At 47.2% G+C, this 13,323-nt stretch overlaps 1 protein-coding gene across 35 annotated transcripts in view; it reads right to left on the bottom strand.

Annotated features, from left to right (window-relative positions):
- Positions 1-13,323, bottom strand: part of CLASP1 (cytoplasmic linker associated protein 1) — a 2,584,612-nt gene that overhangs the window by 835,826 nt on the left and 1,735,463 nt on the right. The window lies entirely within an intron of this gene.

Below are 13,323 nucleotides of genomic sequence, written 5' to 3'. Positions count from 1 at the left end.
GTCTTGTTGTACGGGCTTGATATGGCGGCTGTCGATGTGCGGCCTGTTCTTGATACCTTGCAAGGACTTTTGTGGAAAATGTACTGGGGGTGGCATCATCAATCCCTAATGCGGTAATTCGCCATGAACTTAATCTTGCATCACTTCATGCTCGACAGCAATGGAAACAACTCTTGCTCTACTCTACGTTCTTGAGCCCACCAGCAAACTCCTTATTTGTGGAACTTCAACTTATGGTTCAGTTCCCTCTGTGAATATGTTTAGGATGTGCATGAGGGAATTATTGCAACAAATCGGTTCGTCAGACATGGAACTTAAGTTGAATCGAGATAAAGTGAAATTTAAACTATTCCAGGATGGCTGGAGGTGACTTTCGAGGCCTTGTCTAATTATTCACTTTATAGAGAATATGCCAAGTTCACCAGAAAAAGTGGGGTTGGGGGGGGAGGGAGGGGGGGACGACTATCTATATATTTGAAGTATTTTCCTTGTCATAGAACCTGACAGGTTTTATTACGCTTTAAGCTCAATCAATTCCACACTAGAGAGAGAATTAGGTATTGGACTATGCCGATTCAGTTTGTGGGGCCTCTACTAAATCGATGTTTCTGCAAATATCAAATTGTCATTGGAACTCTCAAACATTGGATATTGGACTACGAAGCTCTTTGTACTATTAGACTGACTGCTTTTGTTAAGGAAAAGGAGAGTTTTTGCTCCCAATATTCCAGGATTGCTTTGGTCTAGAATGATGTGGGGAACGAATATATAATTGATTGTTGCGATAGTACGTTTACTGAATGGTATGGATTTTTATTGTTAATTGATAATCGAGTTCAATCTCCTCCTCCTCTCCTCTGTCACTGCCACCATATCCGGGAAGAGCAGGTATTCCAAAGTACCCTTTTCACTTGCAGCCTTTAAAATTCTCTCTTTGTCTTGCGCATCAGATATTTTGATAAGAGTAGGACCCACCTTTTGATCTAGCATCTTTTCCAAAGCACAAATCTTAATCCTGTAACATTTTGCAATACATATATGGAATCATCCTACACACTCCAAGGAGCGCTTGTCTGGGAGCCAATTAGTTGTGAGGGAAACCGGATCATCCTCATCTGCGCCCAGAGGAAGGTCAATAACACTGATTTTTTTGGCTCTTGACATATTTTCCAAGTACTCAATCCTGCTCTCCATGGACCTTTGTCGACTTACTACTGCTTCCATTTCCTTACCCTATTCCTTCACCACAGGGGCCGAATGGGCAAACAGATGGTTCAGTTTGGTGGTTCTAGGGTGGCAGTTCTGGACTCCAACTGGGCTACTTTTTCAGTTTATCAAATTTGCCTTCCATGCATGTCACAGATTTTTCAATTCGTCCCAGTGCAGCCATCAATGTCTCTCTCGAGGACGCAAATAGTCTGGATAAATCAGGATTGGTCGACCCCCAGGTTACTTGAAGAGCTGCGAGGAGGGCCGAAAAGGAACAAGTTACTTACCTGTAACTGTTGTTCTCCAGCATGGGTCTGGCATGGATTCACATGCTCATGAATATTCCCCGTCGTCAGGCTGGGAATCCTCGGTAAAGAAAAAATCAGTTTCAGTTTAGTTTCTGAACTGTCTTTTCACTAGTAACCAATCACTGGTCTCTGGGTAATACTGCCCCCAGTCAATGACTGCCCTCTACCAAAGCCCCTCCTCTGGCAGCCATTTTCAGGTCTGGTAGCACGTAAAGTGGCAGTAGTACCAAGAGAAGAGCCGCAGAGGGGTAGGAGGGAGGGTTCGCATGTGAATCCATGCCAGACCCATGCTGGAGAACAACAGTTACAGGTAAGTAACTTGTTCCTTCTCCAGCATGGGGTCTGGCATGGATTCACATGCTCTTGAATACAAGAATACATAGCAGTACACACATGCACAACCACGGGAGGTGGCCAGGCTCAACATTAAGCATCTATTACATCCTCACCAGGCCCACCTTCAGGAGAACAGGTTGTGCAGCACTGCCTGGTCGACTCTGGACTCCTCCCTGGAATCCCGGTCGACGCAGTGGAATCTAGTGAAGGTGTGCATCGACCTCCACGTAGCAGCCCTGCAGATGTCCAGCAGAGGTACACCAGACAGGAACGCCATGGTAGCAGCGATCGCTCTGGTGGAATAGGCTCTCGGACGGCCGGGCAAGGGTCGGTTTGCCAACCGGGGACAGTGCATAATGCAGCTGGAGAGCCATCTGGAAATGAAAGCCTTTGAGAGGGGCCTTCCCTTGATTCACAGGTCCAAAGTTCACAAACAGCTGTGATGTCTTCCGCAGGCTCTTCGTGCGGTCCACGTAGAACTTCAGCGCTCTAGCCACATCTAGCGAGTGCCAAGTCCTCTCGGCCGGCGACAGGAAGAAAATAGGTAACACCAAGGGGTCATTGAGATGGAAGTCCGACGGCACCTTGGGCATAAAGGAGGGATGCGTCCTGAGCACCACCCTTGTCTCGTGGAATGTCAGATATGGAGGTTTACAGGAAAGGGCCTGATCTCTCCCACTCGTCGTGCAGAGGTGATGGCCACAAGAAACGCTGTCTTCCACGACAGGAACTTCAACGGTGCTGAATGCAGAGGCTCGAACGTCAGCCCCATGAGCCTGGTCAGCAGCATGTTGAGCTCCCACGCCGGGGCCGGAGCCTTCACCGGCGGGAACAATCGGAACAGTCGTTTTATGAACTCCTTCACCAGGCGATGAGACCATAGGGATGACCGCCCCAGAGTTCTGGTGTAGCGGAAGATAGCCGCCAGATGGATCTTGATGGAGGCATGTGCCAGCCCTGGCTAAGCCACCGATAGCAAGTACGGCAGTACGAGAGACCGTAATCCACAGAGGGTTAATCTTCTGTGCACGGACCCAGACAGAGAACCTCTTCCATTTGTGTCCATAGCACTTGAGAGTCGAGGATGCCCTAGCCTTTGCAATCACCTCCTTGCAGTCCGCCGGGATATTGTATCCTCCAAACTCTAGTGCTGCAGGAGCCAGGCCTGCAGATTCAGCGACCCCGGGTCGCGGTGGAGGATGGCGCCTCCTTCCCTGGCGAGAAGATCTGCGAACGTCGGCAGTTTGACTGGGGGGGCGGGGGGACGCTGACATGTCCAGAAGGTCTGGGAACCAAATGTGCCTCGGCCGAGACTGATGAGTCGCAGAAACGGCAACGGTGGGAATGCATACAGGAACAGGCCGTCCCAGGGGAATGAGAAGGCATCGCCCATGCTCCCCAGCTGGGGAAACCTGCTGGCGAACCTCTGGCACTTGGCGTTCGTCGCCGTCTTGAATAGGTCGATCTGGGGATTGCAGCTCCCTTGTGAGTGAGTCGGCAATGGTGTTCTTGATTCCTGCCAGATGGAAGGGTACCAAAAACATCCCTTGGGCGACTGCCTAGTGCCACAGATCCTGCGCTTCCTTGGATAGGGCTGGAGATCTGGTGCCCCCCTGCTTCCGGATGTAGAACATGGTGGTGGTGTTGTCGGTGAAGACCCTTACCACCTTGCCCATGAGAGACGGAAGGAGCGACCTGAGGGTCCAGAACACGGCTCGGAGGTCCAGGACATTGATGTGTAGTGACCTCTCCTCTGGGAGCCAAAGGCCTCTTGCGTGGAGATCTCCGGTGTGCGCTCCCCATCCCTCCCGGGAGGTGTCCGTCGTCACAGTTTCCTGATGTGCTGGGGTCTGGAAGTCCATGCCCGCCACCAGATGGGTGCAGGTGCCCCACCAACGGATCGCTTGGCGGAAAGTCTCGTTGAGTGAGATCCTGTCTTCGAAGCTGCCTGCAGCTTGCATCCAAAGGGCCTCAAGGAACTCCTGCAGTGGTCGCATCCACAGTCTGCATAGGCACACGAGGTAGATGCACAAGGACATCATGCCGAGTAGGGACTTGATGGACCTCACCCTGGCCACGTCCATTGTCAACAGACATTGTACCTTGCCCAGGTTGGCCTTCGTCCTTTCCTCTGACAGCAAAGCCAATCGCACCACTGTGTCGAGCCTGGCTCCAAGGAACAGGACGACTTGCGATGATACCAAGTGGGATTTCGCAAAGTTGATAGAGAATCCCATATCCGTGAGCAGTTGGACGGTCTTCGCTGTGTGATCGACAGCGAGTTCTCTGGACTTTGCTCGGATGAGCCAATCGTCCAGGTAGGGATAGACGTGGATCCCCTGCAGGCGCAGCTGCGCCGCCACTGGTGCTAGGCACTTGGTGAATACCCGGGGTGCCGACTTCAATCCGAAGGGAAGGGCCTTGAACTGATAGTGTCGCCCTTGGACCACAAATCGCAGGAATTTTCGATGTCCTTTTAGAATGGGGATGTGGAAGTAGGCATCTTCCAAGTCCAGCGACGATAGGAAGTCGCCTTCATCCAGCTGTCCCAGCACGTGATGGAGGGTGACCATCCGCAACTTGTGGGACTTGATGTACTTGTTTAGACGACGAAGGACGAAGGTCCAGGATGGGTTGCCAACCGCCAGTCCTCTTCCGGACGAGGAAGTATCGCGAGTACACTCTGGAGCCCCTGAGCCTCTGTGGGACAAGCTCGGTGGCTCCCTTTCTTAGCATCGCCCGTACCTCCAGCAGCAGTTGAAGGACGTGGTTTTGCTTCCTGGCCACGGGTGGAATACGGGGACACCTCTTTTGAAATTCCAGAGTGTGCCCGCGGGCCAGGGCATCCAGCAACCGACGGTCGGTGGAGATGGACTCCCACACGCTGACGAATTTCGCCAGCCAGCCTCCCACCAGGGTGCTCAGGTGGGGGTCCGACGCCACAGCCGGTTCAATCCTGTTTCGTCGCGGCCTTGCCACCTTGGTCTCCTTGGTGACGATGACGGGATCCTCCTGTCTTGCCGCGTCTTCTGTAGACCTCCTGCGACGAGGAGCGGGCCGCTTGCCGGTACGACGAGGAACTGCCGCCGAATCCATTGGAGGCACCTTGCTTGCCTCCGGAGTTCCGAAAGGATGGCCATTGCTGTTGAACACCCAAGGCCGAGACGTCTCTGTGTCCGACTTGATGGCCTGTAGTGACTCGTCCACTGTCTTGCCGAACAGGTTGTTCCTGTCGAAGGGCATGTCCAGGACCCTGGTGTTACGCTCACCTGGTATCCACGGGGACGCCACCCAGCCCTGGTTGGATGATTAGCACTCTCGAACCCTCTCCAGGTCTTTTGGTAAGGCCTCTGGTTAAAGATGGGTCTGCAATATACGAGAGCTGGATTCATTACCAGATTGTCTTTATGTTTTCCCACCTCCCTTGGCCTCAACTCCTTCCTCCCCCTTGGGCATTCTCCTCACCTTAATATTGTAAAAGGTGGATTCTCCGTCCTGGTCCTCGTGGCAGGGGCACGTAGATGTGGGGGGCGAGCAGCGACCAAGTTACTTCACTGGTGCAAGCCCCCCTGTGGGAATCCAGGCCTGCTGCGACTCCGTAGGTTTGCTGCTTTACAGTCTTTATATGCAGTTCTTATGTTCCTCTTAGTTTGAATAATAATGTCTTGCTTCTTTCCTTTTAGGTATGGAAAGGTATTTTGGTGTTCTTATGCAGTTTGAAGATGAGCATGGGCCGGTATGTCGAAAGCGCGGTGTGCGCAATGCTGTCCGGTAAGTGATGCGCGGCGCTGTTTAGCCTTTTATATTGCTAACCTGTGTCTTTTCTCTCCTTGCAGGTTGCAATGTTCCTCGCCGAGCGCCGTAATGTTCCAGCAATGATACTGACCAGGAGATGACTACCCAGGTAAGAATTGTGTGGCTTTCTTCATTCGGGAGGAAACGTGAGTAAACGCTTAGTAATGCTGTCTTTCTTTCTCCTCTTTCCAAGTTATGGTATTCCAGGATGCATGTGGTGCCGGATGATGGAGTTCGTACCTTCAGGTGAGTGGAACTGAAGTCAGCGATGGATTGAAGACTGGATACTGTTCCAGGTACGTTTCGTAGTCTTCTCTCTCTCTCTGCAGGTCCTTGGTTTCAGGTAAACTGGCATCAAAGGACTGGACACGGTGAGCATTACGCTGCCCACAGCAGTATGACACAAAGCATGTTCTGCTGTTTGGGTGTGGTTTAAATAGTCTCAGGTAAAGTAGTCCAGGTAAAATAGTCCCAGGCCTGCTACACCCAAAAGACTAGACCACATAGCTCAGTTCCTTGTAACTGAGCTATGTGTGTGCCTCCATGTTGGCTGAATCCCCCCCACCCCCCAAGTTAAATAGTCCCAAGTAAATAGTCCCATTCTAATGTTGGTCTTCATGATGGTTATGAGCCTGGCGCCAAAGGCGCCAGGACTGACTCCAAGAGAGTCTTGTATGAGGTTTTAAGGCCTTTGACCTGGTCCTAACTGGAAGGCTGACTTGCCAGTGAGGGCCAGGGGCAAGGGTCATGACACCTGGTCTGCACGTCCTGGCGGAGGTCGGTGGCCTTGAGCCAACTGCGCTGGCGAAAGCAAATGCTGTTCGCCATCTGACGAAAGCTGGTTTCGGCGATGTCCGTGGCCACCGTAATGGCGTGGTCCGATGCCACTTCGCCTTCCTGTAGGATTTCTAGGGCCTCAGCCTTCTTGTCGTCCGGGAGGAAGTCCAGCAAGGGAGCGATCTTGAACCACAGCTCCCTGTCGTAGCGTGCCACAATCGTGAGGGCGTTGGCCGTTTTAATCGTCGTTGCTGCCGATGAGATGACCCGTCGTCCCATGGCGTCCAGCATCTTCCCCTCGCCGTCCAGCAGGGATGTTGAAGTTGAAGCCGTCGCCCCGCCGCTTTCTTCTTGGCCGCCGCGGAGACCACTGAATCTGGGGACGGCTGTGCCCTGAGGCACATAGGGGCGGAGTCCGGGACCTGGTACTTCTTCTCATACCGGTCTCTCTTAGCAGGAGCCGTGGACGGGTTCTTCAGAAGCGCCAGCCCCTCGTCCCAGATGTCGTCCAGTAACAGGACTGAGAGGACAGTCTTCCTCTTGGACTCCCGCCGCTGGTAGAGGAAACCTTCCTTCTTCTGTTCTTTGGGCAGAGCTGGAAGAGCTCAGATGGCCTAGCGATCATGGCGTGGAAGGAGCCTATCTCGTCGGGCTGGGGGGGGCCCGAGGAGATGGTGAAGGGAGGTCCATTCCGTCGTCGCCACCGTCGTCGTCCGTCCCCGTCATCGCCGTCTCTGTTCCCGTCTCATCCCTCGGAGGAGGGGATGGGGGTGAAGGCTGGAAGGGGGGAGGAGGATGGATTTGTCTCTGCTTGTTAGGCGGGCTCCCCAACGGACCAGGCCCCGCTGGGTCATCGGTGGGGTGTAAGGGCATCCTTGTCCTTATCTGCATGCACAGGTTCTGAATAGCCATCAAGATAGCTCCTGAATTGTCCTGTGGTACTGGCACCGGCTGCAACGGGACCGACGGTTAGGGCGTGGGGTCCTCCGTGGCCCTATCTTCCTCGTTGGCCCCCCCGTTGCTCTCTCGTCGGGATCCTTCCTGTGGGTCCTGGATTCCTCGAACTTCCTGTCCGGGATCCTTTGGACGCTCGCCAACTCATCCTCAGAAGTGGTATCCGTGTCCATTATGGCTACCGTGCCCCCCCTCTTTCTCCTGCTGGGGTTTCACGGGGTCTTCTCGATAGGCAGAAAAGATGATTCCCTCCGGGGTGGCAGGGAAACTCTAGCCCCTGAAGTCGTCTCCACTGGGGAAGCCTCCTTCGGTTTCGCCAGGGCCGCCACGACTCCCTCAATCGAGGCCTTAGCCGGGTGAATCAGGGCCTTCACGACCTTGGACGTGCCTTAGGCCTTCACCTCAGGGGGAGGGTCACTGCCTCACTCCCTCTGAGCTGTCTCCGTCGGGATCAACCAGGGCTTCTCCCGAAGCTTACCCGGGTTCTCCGACTTCCTCTTCACCGAGCCAGAGTGTTGGCTCGTGGTTGATGGCGTCAGTGATAATGCGTCCTGTCTGGCAGCCGAGGAGCCCGACCGATCAGCGCTCCTGGTGCCCGCGGACTCTCAGTGCTTTGCCTTTTGTTGGGCCCCCGTCACCGGAGCACCCTCAAAGGTCTTAGAAGACCGCTTGGACTTCTTCTCACCTGCTGCTTGGCTCTTCCCCCTCCAGCCAGTTGGTGAGTCGAAAACGACGAGCCTTCATTGTCCTTTCGGACATATTCTTGCAAAATGCACAGTCCTTCTCCACGTGCGTTTTGTCGTCGTGAAGGCAGTAGAGGCACCGCGAGTGCTCATGCTCCTTGAAGACATTTTGTAATCCGCATCCAGGCCAGCTCCTGAAAAACTTGGATCCGGGCGTCGAGTTTCCTTTGTCCTGGGCCATGTCCACGCGGGGTAGGCCTCAAAGATCTTCCAGAATCCTCCAAGAAGCGAAAACTCTACGACAATTCGCCCTTGAGGGGAGTAGAAAATTCCAAAAAGGGTCCCCGTTGATCGGAAGTAGAATCGGTGGAGCTTGAGGCTCGATTGACCGAAAAAAAGGAGAATAAACTCTTTGAAAAAAAACGCAAAACGCAGTAAAAGCTCGAGAGCTATAGCACAAGGACTCCCAACACTTGAACATGCAGTAAAAATCTGAAGATGGCTGCCAGAGGAGGGGCTTAGGTAGAGGGCAGTCATTGGCTCGGGGCAGTATGACCCAGAGACCAGTGATTGGTTACTAGTGGAAAGACAGTTCAGAAACGAAACTCAAACTGATTCTTTTCTTTACCGAGGATTCCCAGCCTGAAGACGGGGAATATTCATGAGAATGTGAATCCATGCCAGACCCCATGCTGGAGAAACAAATTGATTCTACCCCTTTATCCTTCTTCTTACGCTTTCCAGTAGCCATCACTGGGCAATATTTGAAAATGCCCTTTCCAAGAACAGCAGGGCGTTGGGTCCCAGATCGTTAAGTAGGGAGCATCGCGGTGGTAAACCTCCAGCAGAAATACATGAAATACTACGAAGACTTTAGGTCGGGCAGGGACCCCCCCCCCCCAGTAGCGACCATAAACAATTTTGCTAGCTAGTATTTTCATCTCTACCAAATCTTGGAGGTATTCATGATTGGTAAACTGTCATCAAGCCTGCCATGGCCAACTTAGAGAATATCCCACTCACTATACTTAGTAGGAGTCAGATTGGGAAGTGACTGCAGATGTCATCTACACTATCAGCAGTGAAGTGTCAAGAATTTTCACCCACAGTTAAAATGGCCTCCGTACATGTTTTGTGAACCCATTATGAAAATAAATGTACACATTTTTTTTCCGAACTAATGACGTTTTAACAAAATTGTTTTGTGTTGAATTCTGCACTTGGATTTATTTTGGGAAGTGTTCAGTTGAGTGGAGATCATTATGAACAATTGAATTATGTTATTTGAAGACTATTGTACTTTACAAATGTGAAAGGAAATTCATGCTAAGTTTCTTTACGTGCCAGAATATTTACTTGAAGAGGATTCTGTCCTCGTAGGAGTGACCAGGTCACCATCTCAGTGTTTTCTGAGGTGTTATTAGTTTCTCTGTTTTGTTACTCTGTTTAGTAGCAAGAGTTTTGTTAACCTGGAGCACCAGAAAAATATTAAATTTGTTGAACTTGTTTTCAACATATCTAAAGTGAGTATAGTAGTGCACTGGAGCCGTGACTTTGTAGGCCACTTAAACGACTCGGTTGCACACTAGATTGTTAAATCATTTATTTACACACTGTAAAAACTTGACATATACATTTACACTCCAGAAAATCACGACAAATAATGTCATTTTCTAAAATTGAATCTTTAACAAATAATAGAGCGGAAATCTTAGGTTTCTCAATGGACGAAGCAACACGGATACTTAATTTGATTACCACTACAGCGAGGTAAACTACCAAAACCAACAATCCGGATGATTTAATTAGACAACTTGAGAGAATTATCAAAAGAGAAATCAATCAGCAACTACATGCAAGCACATTGGCTCAGTATTATAAGTCTCAGAGGATTCCAGGGGTCTAAGAGTAGACCTAGAACCCACTTTGTGTAGAGAAAGCCCCAGATTTATCAAAAAGTGGAGACAAATTCTCAATAAGTGTTCGTTGGGTTTAATACTCTTAACTATAGAGGAGTTATCCAAGTCGTTGACCCAAATTAACGAGGAGGCTGAAACCATTAAAGCAGCATTGACTCCCTTAATGGCAAAAGAACAATTGGTGAACACATTGAAAGAAGTGAATCTTAAATTAGATCAGTTTAAGTTAGAAATTGAAACCAAAAAGATTTGAAATTTCAGACGGCATACAATAGATTATAAATTGGACATTGTCTACTCTTGGAAAGAATATTATAATAAAATAAATCAACAACCGATTCCTACTAGACCCAGAAGAGGATCAGCGTCACAAACATCTTCAGAAGCATCAGGAGTAGAAATAGAAGAGGAAGGAGTACTGAGAAACCAAGACTCGAGAGAAGAAGTACAAGCATCTTCAGGCAGTGTACCAGGTCCTAGTTCAGGGATTTTTTTTTTTTAGGAAAAAGAAAACCAGAAGATCCAAAAAAAAAAAATCCTCAAAGACAAGTCAATTTACAACTAAGGAAAACTTAGTGATTAATATCACTTCATATGGTTTGACCCCGTTTGAATTGAAAACATTACAGAAAGGTTTGTCTTTTGTTCCGAGATATACAAGCAGTTTCTTAAAAGTAAACATTTATTTTTTCAGACTCACTAGGAAAATGAAGCTGAAATGGTTCTTTGCAACTACAGAAATGGCACCATCGCTAAATACTTCAGAATATTTGGAGATTTCTCCTAAGAGTACATTTCTTCCGCATGTACAAAATCATGTATTGGAAGTGTTTCAAAAAGAAACTAAAAGAATTTCGAAAGATATCATTTAAAAGAAAAAATATTAGAGGAAACTTCACCAAAGATGAACAAGAAGTATTAACTAAACTATGGAGTAATGAAAATATAATTCTGAAACCAGTGGATAAGGGTGGTGCATTGGTCATCATGAATAGATCACTCTATAAACAAGAAGTGGAAAGACAATTGCAGGATCGAGACACTTACTTGGAAGTACCAATTGACCCCACAGAACGGGTCCGGGTATTGATTAATTCTTTTTTGGATGAAGCAGAATCAGAAGGTTGGATTTCGGAAAAAACGAAATCATTTTTGACTTTGTTTTTAAAAAATATCCAATCATGCCGCTACTTTAAATACTACCTAAAATCCACAAGAGTTTGACTGAACCTCTGGGAAGACCCATCATAGCAGCTACTGAGAGTCTCTTAGAACCATTAGCACAATATATAGATCAGGCCATCCAATCGCTAGTACAATCAACAATATCTTATCTCAAAGATACCACTGACTTCTTGTTGAAAATCAAAGATCTAGATTTTGATGAATCTATAGACACCATGTTTACCATGGATGTCTGTAGTTTGTACACTAATATCCCCCATGAAGCAGGCTTGGAAGCCATGGAATGGGTATTATTGTCATCTCAAAATTGCAGTGCTAACAAATTATGCATTCTAAGTCTATTGAAAATAGTACTTAACAACAACTTCTTCCAATTTTAAGATAGATTTTTTTGTACAGATATCGGGCAAGTCCATGGGTGCTGCAATGGCACCGGGATATGCAAATACTTATATGGCATATCTTGAACAAACAGCGGTATTGAACAAACGACAATTCTAGGATCAGTTGAGATGTTACTTTCGTTTCATTGATGACATCTTTGGAATTTGGAGAGGACCCCAGGAGAATCTTTTGGAATTCTTTGGCTACATGAAGCAACTAGCTCCTAGAATCAAATTTACGACTTCTATCAGTAACAGCCGTATTCAGTTCCTAGATTTGGAAATCTACAGCAAGAATAATCAATTACATACTACTATCTATAATAAACAAACTGGCAGGAACAGTTCATTAATGGCATCCAGCTTTCATCCCAAAACTCCCATAGACAGCATATCGTACAGTCAATTTTTACGTTACAAATAATTATTTCAGAACCAGAAGAATATGAAAATCAAGCGGCAAAACTTCATGAGAAATTCACTGAAAGAGGTTATTCACAAGATTTATTAATAAATTCAAGAATTAAGGCTTCATCACTGTCAAGGGAACAACATCTAGTACCATCAGAAAAACCTGATCAGGAATCACTGGTTTATGTGACTACGTATTCAGAGCAAAGTTCCACGATCAAAAAAATTCTTATAAAGAACTGGGAGATGTTGAAAATGGACCCTGTTTTGCCACAATTGTTTGAAAATGTTCCAACCTTTGCCTATAGAAAGAGCTGAATCAATATAAAGGAACGTTGCCTTGTAACAACTGCCACACTGTCATAATGTAATTAGAGGATCAAGTATTAGTCACCCTTACACTGGTAAACAAATCTCTGAACCATACAAGCACCTGTGATACACTGAATGTCATGTATGGTATTAGATGCCCTTGTGGCATCTTTTATGTAGTATTAACATCCAGGAAAGTCAAAACAAGGTGGACGGAACATAAATCAAACATAAGAAATAAATCTATTCATTCACCGGTATCACAACATTTCAATTCCCATAATCACACTATAGCACAGATGAAACTAATTGTGCTGGAACATGTTAAAACCCCACAACGAGGAGGAGACATTAAGTTACTTTTGCGACAGAAAGAAATTGAATGGATTAATAGGCTTGATTCATTGGAACCTAGAAGCATGAATAATGGTGTCCGGTCATTTGGTCGAAAATAAATGGTCGAATGACCATTTGATCGAATCAAAATGGTCGAAAAAAAGGTTGAATTTATTTATTTATATATATATATTTTTTTTGGTTGCTTAAAAAATATTTTTTTAATAAAGAAAAAGGGGGGTCGGGGGTGAACCCCCCATAAAACATTTTTTTAAAAATAAATAAATTCGACCTTTTTTTTCCGACCATTTTACATCGATCAAATGGTCATTCGACCATTTGATTTCGACCAAATGACTGGTAACCATGAATAATGATTTTGATTTGACATGTTATATTTAGTTATTTAGTTTTCTCCGCCTTTAACAAAGTGACAAATATGGAATGATTCTCTAGTTGATTTTGACGATACCCTCTTCTTTTTTTAGTGGTAATTGAAACAAGATGTAGAGTGATATGTATCTATGAAATTGAAGTGTCACATTTTCTAGAAGAACAACTTTGTAAATTGTAGATCATGCTATTCTTCCACTACCAAGTACCGCTAGCGCTTTATTGAGTAATCAAAAAATTATCATTTTTTATAAACAAATGTTTCGTTGGCTGCTTTACATTAACAAAAAGCCTTGAGTAAATACACCATGAATTGATATCA

The sequence above is a fragment of the Ambystoma mexicanum genome, chromosome 9 (assembly GCF_040938575.1).
Source record: "Ambystoma mexicanum isolate Mex_15411 chromosome 9, UKY_AmexF1_1, whole genome shotgun sequence".
In the NCBI taxonomy this organism is placed as follows: Eukaryota; Metazoa; Chordata; class Amphibia; order Caudata; family Ambystomatidae; genus Ambystoma; species Ambystoma mexicanum.
This window is presented reverse-complemented; position numbering and strand designations above follow the sequence as displayed.